The following is an 18,834-nucleotide window of genomic DNA, read 5'->3' on the forward strand; positions in this document are numbered from 1 at the left end:
TGTCCAAAATTTTAAAAATTTTCTATTCTGCGTCATAATGTCAACCCACCTACCAAGTTTTATCGTTTTATCCGTCTTTAGTAATGAATTATTGGACTTTTTCTGTTTTTCGTAACTTTCGGTAGCGTGGTTATAGTCCGATTTCGTTCATTTTAAATAGCTATCTGAGATGAGTACCCTGGAACCCACATACCAAATTTCATCAAGATACTTCAAAATTTACTCAGGTTATCTTGTTTACTGGCTGACGGACGGACGGACGGACGGACGGACATGGCTAAATGAATTTCTTTTTTCGCCCAGATCATTTTGATATATAGAAGTCTATATCTATTTCGATTAGTTTATGCCGTTACGGATTACCGTTATGCGAACAAAATTAATATAATCTGTGAGCTCTGCTCAGCTCAGTATAAAAATCATCGACAAAGTAGGAGACAAAGTATGGCGGCACGTAGACTCCGCGTCAAATCCTGCAGATTTGGCGAGCAGGGGCCTTTTCGCTTCGGATCTAATCACCAAATTTTGTGGTGGCAGGGACCTTCTTGGTTACAAGAAGACAACGAAAATTGGCCAACACAAGAAGAAGATTATAACACGAATATTGAGGAAAAGAGAGTAAAGGTTCACGCAACGTCTGTTAATAATAATTCTAACATCCTTGATAGGTTCTCTGACTTTTCAAGGGCTTTGCGGGTTGTAGCATACATTTTCCGGTTTTTCCAAAGAACAGATCCGAAAACTAAAGCTTCTTTCAAAAGGTCCTCTCATTTATTGCACCTGATGAAACAAAAACAACGACAGAACGATTGATAACAATATGTCAAAGGCAGTCAAGAAGAGTACGCAAATTTGAAGTCAGGGAAACTAATTCATGGGAAGAGTGAGATTTTACCCGTAAACCAATTCATCGATACGGAACGTATAATCAGAACTGGTGGGGGTGTCGACGCATCCCAAGACATGTCCTACAATGAGCGTCACCCCATTATCCTTCCATACACTTGTAGATTAACCAGACTCCTGGTTGAATTTATACATAAGATCTCCCTCCATGGAGAAAACCAACTGATGATGCGCCTTATTCGCACTCAATACTGGATTCCGCGAGTTAAAAACGTATTTAAATCTGTCATCCACAACTGTAAAGTCTGCACTATTTACAAGAAGCTGGCGCAAACTCAACTCATGGGGATACTTCCAAAGGAGCGCAATACTATTCCTAGGGCCTTCACCAACACAGGGGTAGATTTCGCCGGACCATTTGACATTAAGTTACCGAGGGAGAGGGTGTCGGACCTCAAAGGGGTATGTCTATCTGTTCGTCTGCTTTTAAACGAAAGCTATTCATCTTGAAGCAACAAACGACCTTAGTACCGGGTCTTTTCCCGCTGCCTTCGCCAGATTTGTATCCAGACGGGGATGCCCAAAAAACGTCTACTCCGACAATGGTGCTAACTTTGTCGGAGCTTCGCGATATTTACGATCCGAGTTCAAGGCCTTTCTGCGTGAAGCAAGGGATGACACAATGAACAAGTATAGCCACCAAACCCTCGCATGGCATTTCTTACCCCGATTGCTCTTCACATGGGAGGCTTGTGGGAAGCAGGGGTAAAAATTTTAAAACCCATTAAAAAAAAACGCGTCCGATCATAAATATACATTCGAAGAGTTTTCGACTCTCTTACGCCCAATTGAGGCATGCCTCAACTCAAGGCCACTCAGTCCCTCATCTAACGAACCTTCCGACATGGGGCCGCTTACTCCAGTCCACTTTCTCGTGGGTGGGCATCTGCTATCTCCACCCAAAATCGACTGTAATGAGAATCCTACCTCAATAGTCAATCAATGGCAAAAAATTAAGGCCCTGCACCAGACATTTTGCAAAAGATGGAAATCTGGATATCTCACCGAGATCTAGAAACGGTATAAGTGGAAACATCCACAATCCAACTTAAAACCCGGGGACCTAGTGGTCATAAAGGAGGGCAACCTCAAACCCAAGGAGTGGAGAATGGTGAGAATCGTCAACATACACCCAGGCTCTGATGACCGTATACGTGTTGTTGACGTCAATACAATTAAGGGACAAATTACCAGACCAATCGCGAAACTGGTACTACTTCCGCCCAACGACAAGGAAAATGAACTTTAATAGTCCACATTCCTCTATACCAAATAACCCCTCCCCCAGCTCTCGTGCACCCCGAACGAGGCCAAAAGAACGAACGTTATTCTGAACCATTATCCCACAATTAACTCACTAACCCATATCGAGGACACCAGAATGAAAACCCAGCTCTCGTTCACCCCGAATGAGGCCAACAGAAGCCTAACGCAGATACACTATCTGCCACATAATACTTTTTCCAACGATTACGTGGGTACACCGCTGCCACCACGCAATTGTTCAAAAATAGTTTAATATCGCAAATAATCCCAAAGAAATTTATTCATATCATTATATCAGGACAAGGAAAATGAACTTTAATCGTTTTGGAGGAATATTTGACTGCTTTTCACAGTCAGTTTCAGATCATATTCGTGAACATATTTCAATCGTTTTGGTTGACATTTATGAATGATTTTCGGATACGATTATCATGTATTTATTCTTCATATCTCATACAAAATAAGATCTTCAATGAGAAGTAAAATTTTAACAAGTAGAATACTCGTTATGCACTCAACAAAGATAATCAGAAAAGATTCAGAAAGCCGAATGAAAAATTATTAAAAATTGTTGTTCACCTAAAGTAAGCACATTTGATTCAAATATGATTCCGAAAGGCGATTGAAAAACTATATACAGTTTTGATCATCAAAGTATTCATATTTTGTTATTCCCTTTGTTTAATTGTATGATCACTCATAATTTAGTCAGAGAGAGTAACCAAATTGTATTTATATGTATACGAGTTCAACAAACCGAAGAAAAACCTACTTGCTTATTGCGCGTTCCTAAACCCCTTACTTTTTTGATTATTATTATATTTGGCACATTGCGGCCATAACCGCGTGGGCTTGCATGCATTTCCCTTTTGTTTTATCGGTACAGTAATTTAAAAGGAACTTGAGGAAACGAAAATTCACTTGATGTATATGCTTTAAGGCAAATCGCCACAAGCTGAAATAAGTTTCCATTTTTTATTTTTTTTTTTTTTTTGTGTAAATATAAAAGTTCCCTTTCGAACCTAATTTTTCATTAAAGTTCAAGGCACCACCACATTTAGGGCCCAAAGAAATTAAGTTATTTATAAACCAACCACGTTCCATCGTGGTTGATATGGCTGAGTGTATGACTAGCGTGCAAAATTTGACACTGGAACCCATGGACCTTGATAATGGGCAACCGGTTAACTTGTGTTACGTTAAATTCCAAAATGTACAGAATATATAAATTTATGTACGTAATAATCAGTCAGCTGGAGAGGTAACACAAATTCATTACCTTGGCTTCATTGATTCACAATTTATGACGACAAAAATGACTGATTTCAAGCGTGTTGTGGGCAAAGGGTGAAAGTCATTAATAAAGTAGCTAGTACACACACATTAAGCAACGAGCTACTAGCAAAATCAATTTGACAATTTCCAAACATAAAATTTCCAATTTCCAATTTCTTTTCTACTTGGAAGACTAAGTTTAGACGAAAACTAAAAAATTTATATCGTAAGCATACTACGGAAAAAGCGAAACTGACAGTTTAATATTTTAATGGAGTGAAAAACATTTATGAAATAGTGAAAGTTGCTTATTAATTGGTTTGCAGGGGGGTGTGTTTTTACTATGCCAGAAAAGAAATTTTAAAACCACAAAGGGAAGTGCACTCTTTCCGTTCTCTTCTTGCGGTATATACATGTCGCTTATACTCTAAGGGTCCAAAGATGGGTATCCCAAGCGACTTGAATGAGTTTTAAAAAAAAAAGAACAAAAAAAGGTTTGAATAGAATACTACGACGAGGGAAAAGGGTTTAACCCGGCCGCACAAAATAGGAGCTTGCACTGCAAACCAGACCTAAGGACTAGAAGTACGCAAACATACGCATGTACGCGCTTTACTTTTCAAATATCCTTGGTTTGCTACCTTCTATTTATGAACACAATAAAAGCTTAATTAATCTGATCAAATAAGTTCGTTCAATACCTAGATATAGATAACAAAATACTCCTATTCAAACTGAAAAAAAAAACAAATGCCTAACACAAAAAAAAAAAATTGATTTGTTAAGCGCTACAAATGAATGAATGTCCGATCGCGTATTACTGAAATAGGATTGATAAACGATACCAAGTGCTGACTAGGTGAAAAGTGTGAAGTAACTCCGCCAGCAGGCGAATCCGAGAAAACCTTTATAGACATCCACAGTGAAGACGTCTTTCAAACTAACCATTGATCCTGCATCGCATTCGCCGAATCTATAACATGGAATTCTTTCAAATCATTATCACTATCAAGCAGCAATGGCTTACTTTGGCTCACAATTGTGGCGGTAGCATTCAACATCACTATCGTTCCAAGTTGCCTCAATCAAAGGGGCACGTATCGGTACAAAAGCTGTCGACCACACTATTACTATTACTACTCTTAAGTATACCAGGCCAAGTGTATTCACCAAGACTCTTATGCATAAGCGTAAATATAAGCAGAGTAACAAAGGTACAGCGAATTGCAGAGTAACACGCAGAGATAATAGAATATAGAATATTTTTTTGATGTTCTTCATCGGAAATGCGACCAGCCTCTTTAAGTAAATCCACGATTTTATCACGCGCTAAATTTAGATACGATTGCAAGTATATAGGAATTAGTGCAAAACGTAGCAATACGGCGAACACAACGATTAGAAAACGCATCGCTTCAAACGCCTCCACTGAAAGTAATGGCTTATCCATGCTATCAAAATCACGCTCACACAAATATTCTCTGCTAATAAGCCTTATCCATAGTATTGTGAGGACCCCAAAACCGATGTTTTTGTACCCTCATAACATATAATTACATATACATTTCTAACATACATTTTTGTAACACAATAATTGAACTTATAATCTTGAATTTACCATTTATACATTTTTATGAAGTACCCGAAATGTACATTTACCCTTAAGAATTATGCGCCAAAATATATATATTATGTTGTATATTGAATTTATCATTACTAAATTGGAGAACAAATTAGACTTGCGCACTTTTGCACACAAGCAAAATATTTACATTTTCGCCCACATACATTTTAAATACATGATCACCCTAACCTACACTAAATATTTGGAAGAGGATTGGATACGCACAAAACATAAAAATGCATGCGTCAACCAACCCTTTGCGCATCCAGTGCACTAAACTACAAATACAAAAAACATAATAATTTGAGTGAACGGAGATCAGGAGTAAGTCGTGTTACATACATATATCTTGCATGCATTGTAAACGTTTCTCACGCTGCAGTGCATTTGACACTCTGCTTATGTCGTAAGTATGAATGTGTTTATAATAAGCAATATCAACATAATTACGTTCTCACAGGCAAGCTACCGAAGCGCGTGCGATATATGAGCCACGCTTATGCACCAGCGACCGTGCGAATGGTTGCTATGTACAAACGTTTACATCGCTCATGCAATATGTATGTACGTATGATTAGTATATAGGAACTTTAATACATAAGAATTTGGTTATAATATTTTAGTATAAATAAGCCGAAATTTACTGAATAAAGTCAATTCAAGCATGGTGCCGCTTAAATTGCACTTCCCAAATTTAATTTCTTTTAATCTCATCCTAAATGGCGATCCTGCCATACTGCCTGAATTAAATTGGCATCCTGCAGAGCGATCCTGTCAGCTCTGCTTAATAATAAACAGACTGCTGTCTAAAAAGCGGTCTGCTAAACATATTTAGCAGGACTGGTTTAGGAGTCATTTTTATACCAAGAAGGATACGCCTTACCTACAGGGCGATCCTGCCACACTGCTGAATTAAACCGGCAGTCTCCCTCGTATTGAAGTATAGGCAGACTTCAGATACAAAATATTTTTGGAAAAAGTTTACTTTCTGCAAAGGAGTTAAGCCGTCATCTTTGCAACGGCGAATGGTATAGTCAATGCAAAGGGGCGGATCACAGCAACAGTGACAACAAGGGTGAAATTCAAATTTTAAAAATTCTTGAATACTACAAAGGAAAGAAGGAAAAATATTTTTGGTGTTTAATACGGATGGCATTATCGTTAACTGCAACCAAAACGACCACCAACGACGCATAGCGAAGTGGAATAAACGTGGGGTAAAACCATATGCACTATCAGCTTGTTGGAGGTTCTACGTGCGCTATACAACTTGTTGAAGGATGGCCGGGATTATGTATTATTTATATTATTATGTATTTATTATCTAGGTATTTGTAAGATTATAATAGAATTTAACGGCTGCCAGTTTACGGACAAAAAGTAGATTTTTGTCAATAAATTTAAGAATTTTTTCCCCCTCTAATTTTTTTAAATGATATAAGTAGTCAGGAAGAATTTGACGCAATATTCTTGCGTTGTAGCAAATTAATTGAGGAAGAAGAAAACAAATTAGAAAAAGTAATAGGAAAACCAGTAGAAGTAATAACAGTAGAAATAATTAAACAGGGCCCTAAGGCAATTACCATAGAAGAATATAGGCGTGTAAATCAGCAACAAAAAATAGAGGTACCAAAGCTTCCAAAATCAACCAAAATCAAAAGAAAGAGAGGAGGTAAAAGATTCAACCTTAGAAAAGCGGTAGCAATCTTGTATCAGAAAATTAATTTAATTACAAACACGGAGGAAAAAAATCATTTGAAACCCGAAATAAGAAAAATCAAAGGCATATAAAGTAAGTTTATTTCTATGGAGAGTGCATTGCCTAATGACCTTGATTACGAGGCTATCAACCGCGCTGTTGATAATTTAGAATCCGAGAGTAGGAGTTGAAAGAAAGGTATTGTATCATTAAGGAAAAATCAAGAAGCAGAGAAGTCATTGGTTTCGCTAAGAAATGATGGAAACTGATTGACATGCCTAGGGAACCCACCTTAGAAAATGTACTAGTACCAATACTAACCACAGGTGAAGAAATGTGGAGGTAGGAAGTTAAATTTATGGGACGAACGGACCCATATCAATATAAAGCATAAATAAATAAATATATATATAAAAGAAAATTTTTGCAATTAATATTTTGAAATGGGAGGTAAAGAATCCAAAGTAGAAGAGTTCAATTCAAATGTAATTAATTCCATTCAGGTCGTTGACCATAGTGAGGCATTAGAATTTAACAAAATCTTGTTGATAATATTAACAATTTGCACTTGACTCAATTTGTTTCTCAAATTATACTCAGCTCATAATAAATTCTTAAAGAAAAAATACATGAGCCGAACAGATGGTCTAGACAAAGTCTAATTCCTAGGGACAAAGATATACCTCAATGGACAAATGGGAAACCATTCTGAACACGCTTGTGGAAGAGAAGACCTTGGCGGAAAAATCTTATAAGTGAATTAACAAAAATACAACCATACTAAGATTTACTGTGTTGAAACACCTCACGACAATATTACAGTCGTTGAACAATATAGGAAAAATCATACAAAGGTTATATAACAATTTAACAGCTAAACATCAGCTGGAAGCACAACAAATTTTTTCCAGTGTCAGGGATAAATTGGTATCCTCACTGAGTAGATACAAAGTTGAGGCATTGGTTCCAACGTCATTTGAAAAAGAAATAGAAATAAATTTTGCTGTCCTATTGCCAGAGGCTCAACCCAATTTAGGGGAAGCCCTAAAAATTGAAATTACTGATAAAGTTTCGCAAACAGAAAGCATAAAATTGCCACAAACAATAGTCGAATTTTTAAAGATTGTTTCGTCAGTTCTGCCAGAATTCGATGGTAAAGCTGAGAATTTGAATAGCTTTTTGGGTGCTTTGGACATCCTAGAACAAATTAAGGATACCCATGAAGCTGCAGCGGTTTTGATGATCAAACCCAAGCTAAAAGGAACAGCCAGAAACCTGTTAAGCACTGAAAGCTCAATTGAAGTGATAAAACAAAAATTAAAAACAGCAATTAAAGGTGAATCAGTTGAAGTTTTTACAGCAAAGCTCCTGAACATCCAACAACGCAGTAAACCGGCAAACCAATACACTGCTGAAATTGAAAGGCTCACAAAATCGTTGGAAGGCGCTTACATATCTGACGGACGAACACCAGTGTTAGCAACCAAGTATGCTACACAATCAGCTGTGAAAGCTATGCGTAAAAACTGCTCCAACGACAAGGTAAAAACAATATGCATTCTGGAACGTTCACAACAATGAACGAAGCCATATCAAAATTTACTAACAGTTGCACAGAAGTTACTGGAAATCCAAATTCAATACTACATATTCGCCAACAAAATCAGTTCCGAGGTAACTTCCGCAGGAGTTACCAAAAAAAAATTATTGGGGAAATTATAAACGTTCTTCAATACCTATAACAATAATAACAATAATAATAATAACAGACAAAATAACAAAAGATCTGGTCGAAATTTCGGATCGCGAGGAAATACCCGCAATAACACCAGATATGTCCGAAATATTACACAGCAGGAAAACCAACAAACTCCATCTCAATAAATAAAAAATTATATATTTTCAATTTACACCTTAATAGCTACATATCTTCCAGAACAACTCTGAATGATTCCATATCAACCCTCCTAATCGATACGAGAGCGGATATTTCAATAATAAAAAGGGTTAAATTAACAGTAATGTCACGATAAACAATTGGTCAAGGTATAACAAGCACTATTGGCACGGTTAAAGCGGATTTAAAAGATGATTATCTATTAACTAGGCACAAATTTCACGTAGTAGAAGACAATTTCCCAATCCTATGCGATGGAGTATTGGGATTAGATCTCATTAAAAAATATAATTGCATTTTGGTTTATCAAGCAGAAGGACTTTAATTTGAGACCATATGACTACCCAGAAAACATAATAATCCAGATGACCAACAAACCAACAATCAATAGTATTTCAATTCCCACACGATCAGAAGTAGTTAGACAAATTCACATAGAAAATAAAAATGCAGATTTACTAATTCCACAACAAGAATTGTCTGAAGGTATTTTTATTGCAAACACACTAGCAAATTCACAACAAACATTTCTTCGAATTATAAATACAACAAATAAAAATGCAACACTTCAAGATTTTAATATACGTACAGAAAACTTACATGATTATACAATAGTTAAATGAGGCCAACATTAAGGAAAAATTAGAAAGGTTAAATAAACATTTTCCAAACTTTGCAAATAAATCACTTAATGCATTATGTGCAGAATTCATTGGCACTTTTTCATTGGAAACAGAATCAGTTACCACTAATAATTTTTACAAACAAAAACTTCATATGAAAGACAATAACCCAGTCTACGTAAAAGATTATAGAATACCAGAAGCTCATAAGAGTGAAATTAATAAACAAGTAAATAAATTAATTAAAGATGACATAATAGATCTTTCAATTTCAGAATTTAATAGTCCAATTTTATTAGTACAGAAAAAATCACTCCCGAATAACCAAGAAAAAATATGGAGAATGGTTGTAGATTACAGACAGGTAAATAAAAAAGAATTGATGACACACTAGATCAATTAGGAAGAGCTAAATATTTTTCATGCCTAGATTTAATGTCTGGATTTCACCAGATTGAACTCAGTGAGGAATCGAGAGATATCACATCCTTTACAGGAGATTCACTCTAAAAACAGCATGTAATTTTACCCAAGAAATAAGTTGACCTTTCAACAAAAAAGTGCGAACTAAAGCGCAAAAAATGCTTAAAATTTACTCTCAAACATTTTTTGTGTAGTATGGCGGTTCCTATGATAACAAGTATACATATTAAAGGAATTTCGAACATTTAATTTGTAAATTTCATCGAATTTGCGCATGCAAAATGTAAAGTTCAACAAGTGTGTTTACACGTACACAGCCAATGTTTCAAAGTAAGAATTTATTGCGTACAATTGCTTGCAATGTATAGTTTAACACACAAAATCGTTCAAACAACGCACGATCATGCACGAAAGACATTCTTAATGAACGCTTGTGGATTAAAAGGCGTAAATCGTGGTTGTCGCGACTGCGACTAAGGCTAAGCGAAAGGGTTTGCGTTAAACATTCAACACTTTATTGTAGCTGTGTGATTGGTTTATTCTGAAAGAATTCATTAATTACATATGTACAAATGTATTTCATAAAAACGACTATAATTATCTTACCGCAGTTTTGCACCCTTTCTTTGGCGATCAAAGTTCAATAATAAAATGGATGTTTCGAGCTTTGACAAATGTCAACGTGAATAGAGAGAACGAATAAATAGCGATGAAAGAATGAGTGCAAAACATTGGCTTATAACTCAAGGTTGTACCAAAGGGTACTTAGATTAAATAAAACAAAACTTTAGGTAACATTTTCCAACACCCCACCCCCGTGGAGCGATCAGCTTCACTACTTTCCACATCCAAAACCGCCAGTTTAGATACCGCGCGCTGCAAAAGTCCGCCTTTTGTTCGCACGTCAGCACGCCGGGCCACACCATCCTTACCAGTGTACAAACGGTCAACAATTCCGCGTCGCCACTGATTTCTTGGCATGTTTGGGTTACAAATAAATACTGCATCCCCTTCCCTAAGGATAGCCGTTCGTTGGCACCATTTGAGTCTTCGCGTTAAAGTTGGCAGATACTCCAGTATCCATCGTTTCCAGAAAGCGTCCCTTAGACTGCGTGCAACTCGCCACTGCTTGCGTAGGCTATGTACATTAATATCAGGAGTATTGAGCGCTGGAGTGTTAGGAGCATTTCCTTGGCCAATCAGGAAATGGTTAGGTGAGAGTGGCTCTTCTTCGTTGGCGGAGACGGGCAAGTGCGTCAATAGGCTTTGTAAAACGTGTTCCCTTGGTGCTACTTCTTTAAACGTATATCGAAGGACCCTTTTTACGCTTTGCACCATCCTTTCCCAGGCTCCACCTTCGGATGGATTGGCGGGGTAGTTGAAGAACCACTCAACACCTTTAGTTGACAATTCGTTTTGAACGCCCTCCGTGTCGAACACTTCAGAGAAACGTTTAGCCTCTTCGTTAGCGCCTATAAAGTTTTTACCATTGATCGAAGGCGCGCTGGAACCCCTCTCCTGTTCATGAAGTTGCGCATTGCAATTATGCACGAGTCCGTCGACAAATCATGGGCTATTTCTAAGTGGATCGCTCGGACGGTGAGACACGTAAATAGAGCAACCCAACGTTTTTCAGTTCGCCGTCCGATCGTGGCACAAATTGGTCCGAAATGATCGAGCCCTGTATATGTGAAGGGCCTTACATGAGGCTGGAGACGGTCTTCTGGTAGGAGGCCCATTTTTGGCGTTCAAGGTTGCACTCTGTTTATAGAACATTTTTTGCATTCGTATACTATACTCCGTAGTAACTGCCTTATTCTGGGAATCCTGTATTTCTGACGAATATTGGCTATAGTTGTCTCATGGTTTTGTTGTTTCATCTGGCAGTTTTGATAACGGATGGCCAATCGCGTAAAAATATGTCCATTCGGTAGTATAATTGGCCTTCTGGTATTATACGGCAAGTAGCTAGCTGCATCTATACGCCCTTGCACCCTTAAAAGTCCGTCCTCGTCAATGTATGGCGAAAGCTGTCTTATTGGACTGTCGCTGAGTAAATCTTGACCATTTTCGATGCGATTGCGTTCTAAAGGGAAGGCTTCCTTTTGGACAAATAGACATAAAATGCGTTCGGCGGCTTCAATCTCTGATGCAGTGAGTCCATATTCTTTATACTGCAGCTCTCGTTTACGGCAACAGTTAATGAAGCGAATAATCCAAGCCACAGTTCTCTTTAGCCTAATGAGGCTTGAAAATCGACTATAGTTAATCAAGGTGTTATTGCTAGCAACCAAAACAAATTTGGATCGAAGTTCTTCATCTACGTCAACAGCGTTTCTGGTATCAGTATCTTCAGTAGGCCAGGTGTCTTCGGAACGTCGCAAGAAATTCGGTCCGTGTAGCCAACGAGATTTATGTGAAAGATCAATGCTTCCGTTACTTCTCGTCGCATCGTCAGCAACATTATCCTGGGTAGGCACCCATCGCCATTCGTGAACTTCACTCCCACTCAGAATCTCCGCGACGCGGTGTGCCACGTTTGGTTTGTAGCGTCGGTGTTCACTCCCGATCCATTTCAAAACAGTTCTGGAGTCGCTCCATAGGAAACATCGCTGGGGTTTAATTTGGTGATTATCCAATACTAACTTACGCAGACGTACACCAAGCACGGCGGCTTGCAACTCTAATCGTGGAATGGTTACAGGTTTTAGCGGAGCACATTTCGTTTTCCCGGCAATTAATGACACTTCGATACCACCGTTCGACTGCATTGTCCTCCAGTAAGCAACAGCAGTAAATGTCTCCTCGCTTTCATCAACAAACACGTGGAGCTCCAAGTTTTGAGGCTTACCACGATCGAAGTAGAATCGCGGCACACGAAATTCCGCTACCTTTTGAAACTGTCGCCTCCATTTCTCCCACGATACGTTCACGTCATTGGGAATGGGCTCGTCCCAACGAACTTCACGACGCCAAACTTCTCGCATGAGGGCCTTGGCGGCAACGGTGTAATGGCTTAAGAATCCAAGCGGATCAAAGGTTGACATAATAATGCTGAGGAGTTCCCTTTTCGTAGGGCACCTTTCACCTTTAATTACTGCATGGTCAATACGATGATTTTTCAAACTAAACTTAAAGTTATCGCTTCCTGGCTCCCAAAATAGTCCAAGAACTTTCTCTGTACTCTCATCTGCTGCGATTTGTTTCGGGTTCGTAGTGCCATCTAATTCTCTAACCACTTCCTCAGAATTGGAAACGAACCCGCGTAATTGGAGTCCGCCATCGCTGTGAATGCTCCTTACCATCTTTGTTACGTCTACCGCTTCTTGGATCGTCTCAAAACTGCCAACGAAATCGTCCACGTAATGGTGCTCAACAATAGCCTCAACAGCGCGAGGATTACTTTCATAATGCTCTCTGGCATTCTGTCTCATGACATACTTTGCCGAGCAAGGCGAGCATGCGGCACCGAAAATCATAACTCGCATTTCATATTCCTTGGGCTGCGTATTACACCTCCCATTACGCCAAAAAAAACGTTGTGCACACCTGTCAGATGGTTGAATAACCACTTAGTGAAACATTTCTTTTATGTCTCCACAGACAGCAACTGCTCGTGTTCGAAAATTAAATAAAATGGAAGGAAGAGACGTGTACAGCTGTGGCCCTTTTAATAAATTAGAGTTTAAAGACGACCCTTCAAATTGGGAGGCAGCGTCAAAAACAAGACGTAATTTTTGCGGTTTATTCGGGTTCACGACGCCAAAGTGTGGTAAGTACCACTTCCTAGGTGAAACGACACAATCTTCCTCCTGATTAATTTCTCGCGCATAGCCCTTTTCTAGATACCCTGCGATGACATCTTTGTACGCGGTTGCAAACGCTGAATCACGTTGCATTTTTCTTTCTATGCCCTCTAACCTATGCAAAGCGGAAATGTAATTATTGGGTAGTTGTATGTTGTTGGCTTTCCATAACAGACCCGTTTGATAACGGCCTTCCACTCGCTTAGTTGTACTTTCTATAGGCCTCGAAGTTCGGACACCAAGATTCTCGATGTTGAAATAGTTGGTCTCTAGACGATGTATATCTTCCTCCTCGTTTCGGGCGCGTAAAAATAAGCAGGATTGAGTTGTAAGGGATGATCGGCTGCTTGGTCCGAAAACTACCCATCCCAGTTCAGTATTGCAAGCGTACGGACCTTTATCACTGATCCTTTTTATGTCAGTCGGCAAGCCTAGGTGCGCATGATCGATTCCAATTAGCAGTTGGGGTACAGCATCGCTATATGGATGCAGGGGAAGGCACGAAGCAAATTGGTTGGCACCCTTTAAGTCATCGCGGCATAGGGTCTGCATCGGTAAATCAAGATTGGCTACTGCATACACGTTGCGCAGAAGATGACGTTTATTTTTACCAGCTCACCTTATTTCAATATTAAATACCTCTGCAGGCTCTTGCACTGCTCTTCCCCCGAACCATTGTATATCTAGGCAATGTTGCCGACCGCGTATTCCTAACTGTTTGGCAAGTTTGCTATCAAGCATCGTAATTGAGGAACCCTCGTCAAGTAAAGCATATTTGTCGATGCGTTTGTTTTCACCATATAACGTGACAGGCAGAACACGAAATAGCAGTTTCGGCTTAGAAGCGTCAGTGGCCGCGCAGCTCAATACGCTTCCTCGTACCTCTCCTCCTTCCTCCCTTAAGACACTGGAGTTCGGAGCTTTCACGATGGCTTCGTGCAGTAGGCTATGGTGTCTGCGTTGGCAACCTTCTGCAGAGCAAAATTTCTTACGGCGACAGTTACGTGTATTATGGCCCACGTTTAGGCAGGAAAAACAGACGCGATATTTCTTCTCTATATCCCACCTATCAGAGACCATGGCATTAAGGAAACGACGACAATCTTGGAGTTTATGTTGCCCTTGGCAGAGGGGGCACTTAAAGGGACTCATAGCCGAGGGGTTTGGGGACGGTTTTTCGGATGTGTGTAGCACCACACGTCGCTTACCCTCTTTATTGTCAACACCTTGTATGGTACATATTAAATTAGCAAGTTCACTTACCCAGTCGCTAAAGTGTAGGATCGTAGGATATGGCAGTATTGACGCGGCGGTCCTAGCCCATTCCAGCCGCTTGCTCATTGGGAGCTTTGATAACAACTGCTCTAATAGCGTTGGATTTGCTAAGTGTTGTTGGCCATTCACTGATTGCAGAAACGTTGCTAAATTTTTCACTTTAGTAACAAATGGCACTAACTTCGACAAGGCATTCTCCGCCAAATATTGGGCAAATCCCTCGCTTGCCGTAGCTGGCTCTGAATTAATTGTTCAGGGCGACCGAAACGAAAGCGCTGGTTGTTTTCTAAATTGGTGTAGTTATACACCGATGTGGACTGGACATAATTTGCATAAGAAATTGGCCAGTCTTCTGGCTCACCACTAAAATCGGGCAAATCTTGTAATTTTCGCATTGGTTTCTGCGGAATTGGTCAAAAGAGAGAGGTTGTTCAAGTCATTCAGTGGCATAGACGTTTGCATATACTGATTAATATTATTAGATAGCGTGGGTGTATATATCGACGACGATGTACATGGCATGCTAAAGTGACTCTGTGTACAGTGCAATTGACTTGTAGTTAAATATGTTGGCGCAGCGGCAGCAGTCATAGTGTACGTCGGCAGCGATGAAATTATGCCAGCGTTCTCGGCTGGCAGAGTAGCAGCGCCGCTCGCGATTGGCGATGTAGCGGAGTGCACATAACTGTTTGCAGTAAATGGTCCGATATTATTTGAGGTTGTAGCAGCTGACAAATACTGCCCATGGGACGTAGTTTGCAAATTTGTGAGGTTAAGTTCTGAAGCACCGGCTGATGGTGCGAAATTCGTAGCAACGGCAGGCACTGTAGTTGGGGCAACTGTAAAGAGTACAGTATTTGCCATATCTACTGTATTTCGCAGCGCTGTTTCCTGCCTTTGGCAAATACGACTTTGTTCATTAAACCTTACCTTTGATTCATCTAATTGTTTTTGAAGAGTGGCGATTTGCTTTTGCATTTCCAAAGTTGAGGTGACTGCTAAACTGGCTGTAGTTGCGACGTTTGTACTGGCAGTGGTGGTGGCGGTGACGGCGGTCGTATCATCGTTCGCTTTGGTGGTGGGCGGTGCAGGCGGCATTTATTTTGATTCCACCTCTACTTTGTGGAGCCGAGGACTGCGTCGTTTCTCAAGATTTTCTTCAGGTTCTTTCATAAGTAAATTCTCACTGCACGGCCGTGGAAGTAATCATTAAATTCAATGGAAACTGCGAATAAATATGTCGCGACTGCGAATAAGGCTAAGCGAAAGGGTTTGCGTTAAACATTCAACACTTTATTGTAACTGTATGATTGGTTTATTCTGAAAGAATTCATTAATTATGTACAAATGTATTTCATAAAAAAGACTATAATTATCTTACCGCAGTTTTGCACCCTTTCTTTGGCGATCAAAGTTCAATAATAAAATGGATGTTTCGAGCTTTGACAAATGTCAACGTGAATAGAGAGAACGAATAAATAGCGGTGAAAGAATGAGTGCAAAACATTGGCTTATAACTCAAGGTTGTACCAAAGGGTACTTAAATAAAACAAAACTTTAGGTGACAGTGGTATTGCAGTGAGTTAATTAATATTAAATAATATTTGGTGCACAAAAGTGATTATTATTGTTTACTAATAATATTTATAAGCGCAGTGTAGTGTAAACAGCCAACAATTTAAGACCAAATATTTAAATCACTTACCCTGCAACAAAAATAGTCTAAATGTTCATCAACACATAAAAAGCAATAAAGAGTTAAAATTGAAACACCTTATAGTCGTTTTTATATATATATATGTTTGCTTTATTTGGTAAAACAATTGTTTCGACACTCGCGACGTGTCATCATCAGTTGCTAGTTATCAACCATTGTTTTGCCAAATAAAGCAAACATATATATATATATAAACGAATATAAGGTGTTTCAATTTTAATTCTTTATTGTGTGAGTCGTTTACCGCTCTATATTAATTATTTAGACATAAAAAGCATTTTTCATTCTTGCTGACATAGCCATTCACACGATTTAATACAGGTGTGTGTACAACACACAACCAAACAAATTTGCACTCAAGCAAATTTGTGAACGCTGCATTTCCCACAGAAGTCACAACTCAACCCAGGTGTGTAGGTACATATTTTGTATCAAGTTGTATGTAGGTATGTAAGTAAGTATGCTTAGGGTAAATATGTATGTAAGTATGTATGCTTAAATGTAAATATGTATGTAAGAATATGTTAGAATAATTTAGTATAAATAAGCTGACAACATTTGAATAAAAGAGCAATTAAGCATTGAGATTTGAACACTCACAACGCAGTCTATTTTATTCCAAACCTTTTACATGGCGATCCTGCCTGTGATTCTTCTGGCTGATTTTTAAGCCTGATTTCATAGCTGGCAAGGACTTTACTGGCTGATTACAGCCTTGGAAGGAACAAAAGAACCACATTCGGAATAAACAACAAGACGAGCGGCATAATAAGTATAAATATAATAAATATAATTACCTTAATTTTGAAATAGTTTTAACAATTTAGACATAATTTCTAAGCAGGAAAAATATTCGTGCAATCTAACGGCTGCCTATTGACAAGCAAAAATTCAAATGTCTGCTGTAAAAACCTTTTTTGTTGCTAAATTTTGAGATATGTTCCAAGAAGAGGACATACAAAGTCAAAGCCAATTTGATAAAATTTTTGAAAGATTAGTTAAACTAAATCTGAAGTTCCAAGTAGGTGAAAACAAAACACTTGAAATACCCAAGCAAGGCCCTAAGCCAATAGCAATGGAGGAATATAGACAGAGAAATAAGATTCAAAAAATTGAGGAACCTAAAGTTCCAAAACCGATAAAATTGAAAAGAAAAAGAGGAGGAAAGCAATTTGCCATTCGAAAAACAATAGCCAAGATTTGTGAAAAAAATTAATTTAAGCACAAATCAGGCAGAAAAATTTAACTAAAACAAGAAATCAAGGAATTAAGGAAAAATAATTATCAAAATAAAAACCAAACCCAGCAATGTAAACATTAGGGTGTTGAAAAAAAAAATAAAACTAAAATACAATTTTGTAAAACTATTGATTTTAAAATTATGGAAAGATCAAGAAAAATTAAAAGTTATGTAAAAGGCCCACTTGAGGACCTTAAAAATGAAATTAAAATTGTAGATGAGGAAAAAACTCTAATATGGTTGAAAAAATAGTGGAAACTTATTGATATGCCCGGGAACCAACAATATGGAATGTAAGAAACCCACCATCAACAACACCCGAAGAATTATATAGGTACGAAGTCAAATTTATGGGAAGAACAGATTAATATATTGAAAAAAAAAAGAAAAATTTTTTTAATAAAAGAAAAAAAAACAAAAATTTTTTTTTTACGATGGGAAGCCAAGAATCAAAAATAGAAAAACCAATGGCAAACGTTGTAAACTCAGTCCAAGTAGTAGATCATACTGAGGCACTAGATACTATCAAAATCATGCTTCTAATAATCTGCGTAGTCAGCTGCACCACTTTGTTTCTGAAACTCTACTCAACCCATAATAAATTCCTATAAAAGCGATATACCAGCCGCGCAGACGGTTTAAATAAGGTTTAACTAAATTTTAACTACCATCCCCAATGGGCAAATGGGAAGATATCGTTAAACTACTTATCGAAGAAAAAACGATAGGAGAAAAATTTTAAAAATGTATTATAAATGCTATGGAGACATAAGAAGGGAAAATCACCATGTAGGAAAATGAACTTAGGGTAACCCTGGAATGTGTTTGTATGACATGTGTATCAAATGGAAGGTATTAAAGAGTATTTTAAGAGGGAGTCGGTAATAGTTCTATAGGTGAACGCCATTTAGGGATATCGCCATAAAGGTGGACCAGGGCTGACCCTAGAATTTGTTTCTACGATATGGGTATCAAATGAAAGGTTTTAATGAGTATTTTAAAAGGGAGTGGGCCTTAGTTCTATTGTTGGACACCTTTTCGAGATATTGCCATTAAGGTGGGCCAGGGGTGACTCTAGAATGT

General features: G+C 38.3%; 1 pseudogene; it reads right to left on the reverse strand.

Annotated features, from left to right (window-relative positions):
- Positions 1–4,172: 4,172 nt before the first annotated feature.
- The window catches only part of LOC137235356 (transmembrane protein 161B-like), a 120,545-nt pseudogene continuing 105,883 nt past the window's right edge, over positions 4,173–18,834 (reverse strand).

Source organism: Eurosta solidaginis, chromosome X, assembly GCF_040869045.1.
Source record: "Eurosta solidaginis isolate ZX-2024a chromosome X, ASM4086904v1, whole genome shotgun sequence".
In the NCBI taxonomy this organism is placed as follows: Eukaryota; Metazoa; Arthropoda; class Insecta; order Diptera; family Tephritidae; genus Eurosta; species Eurosta solidaginis.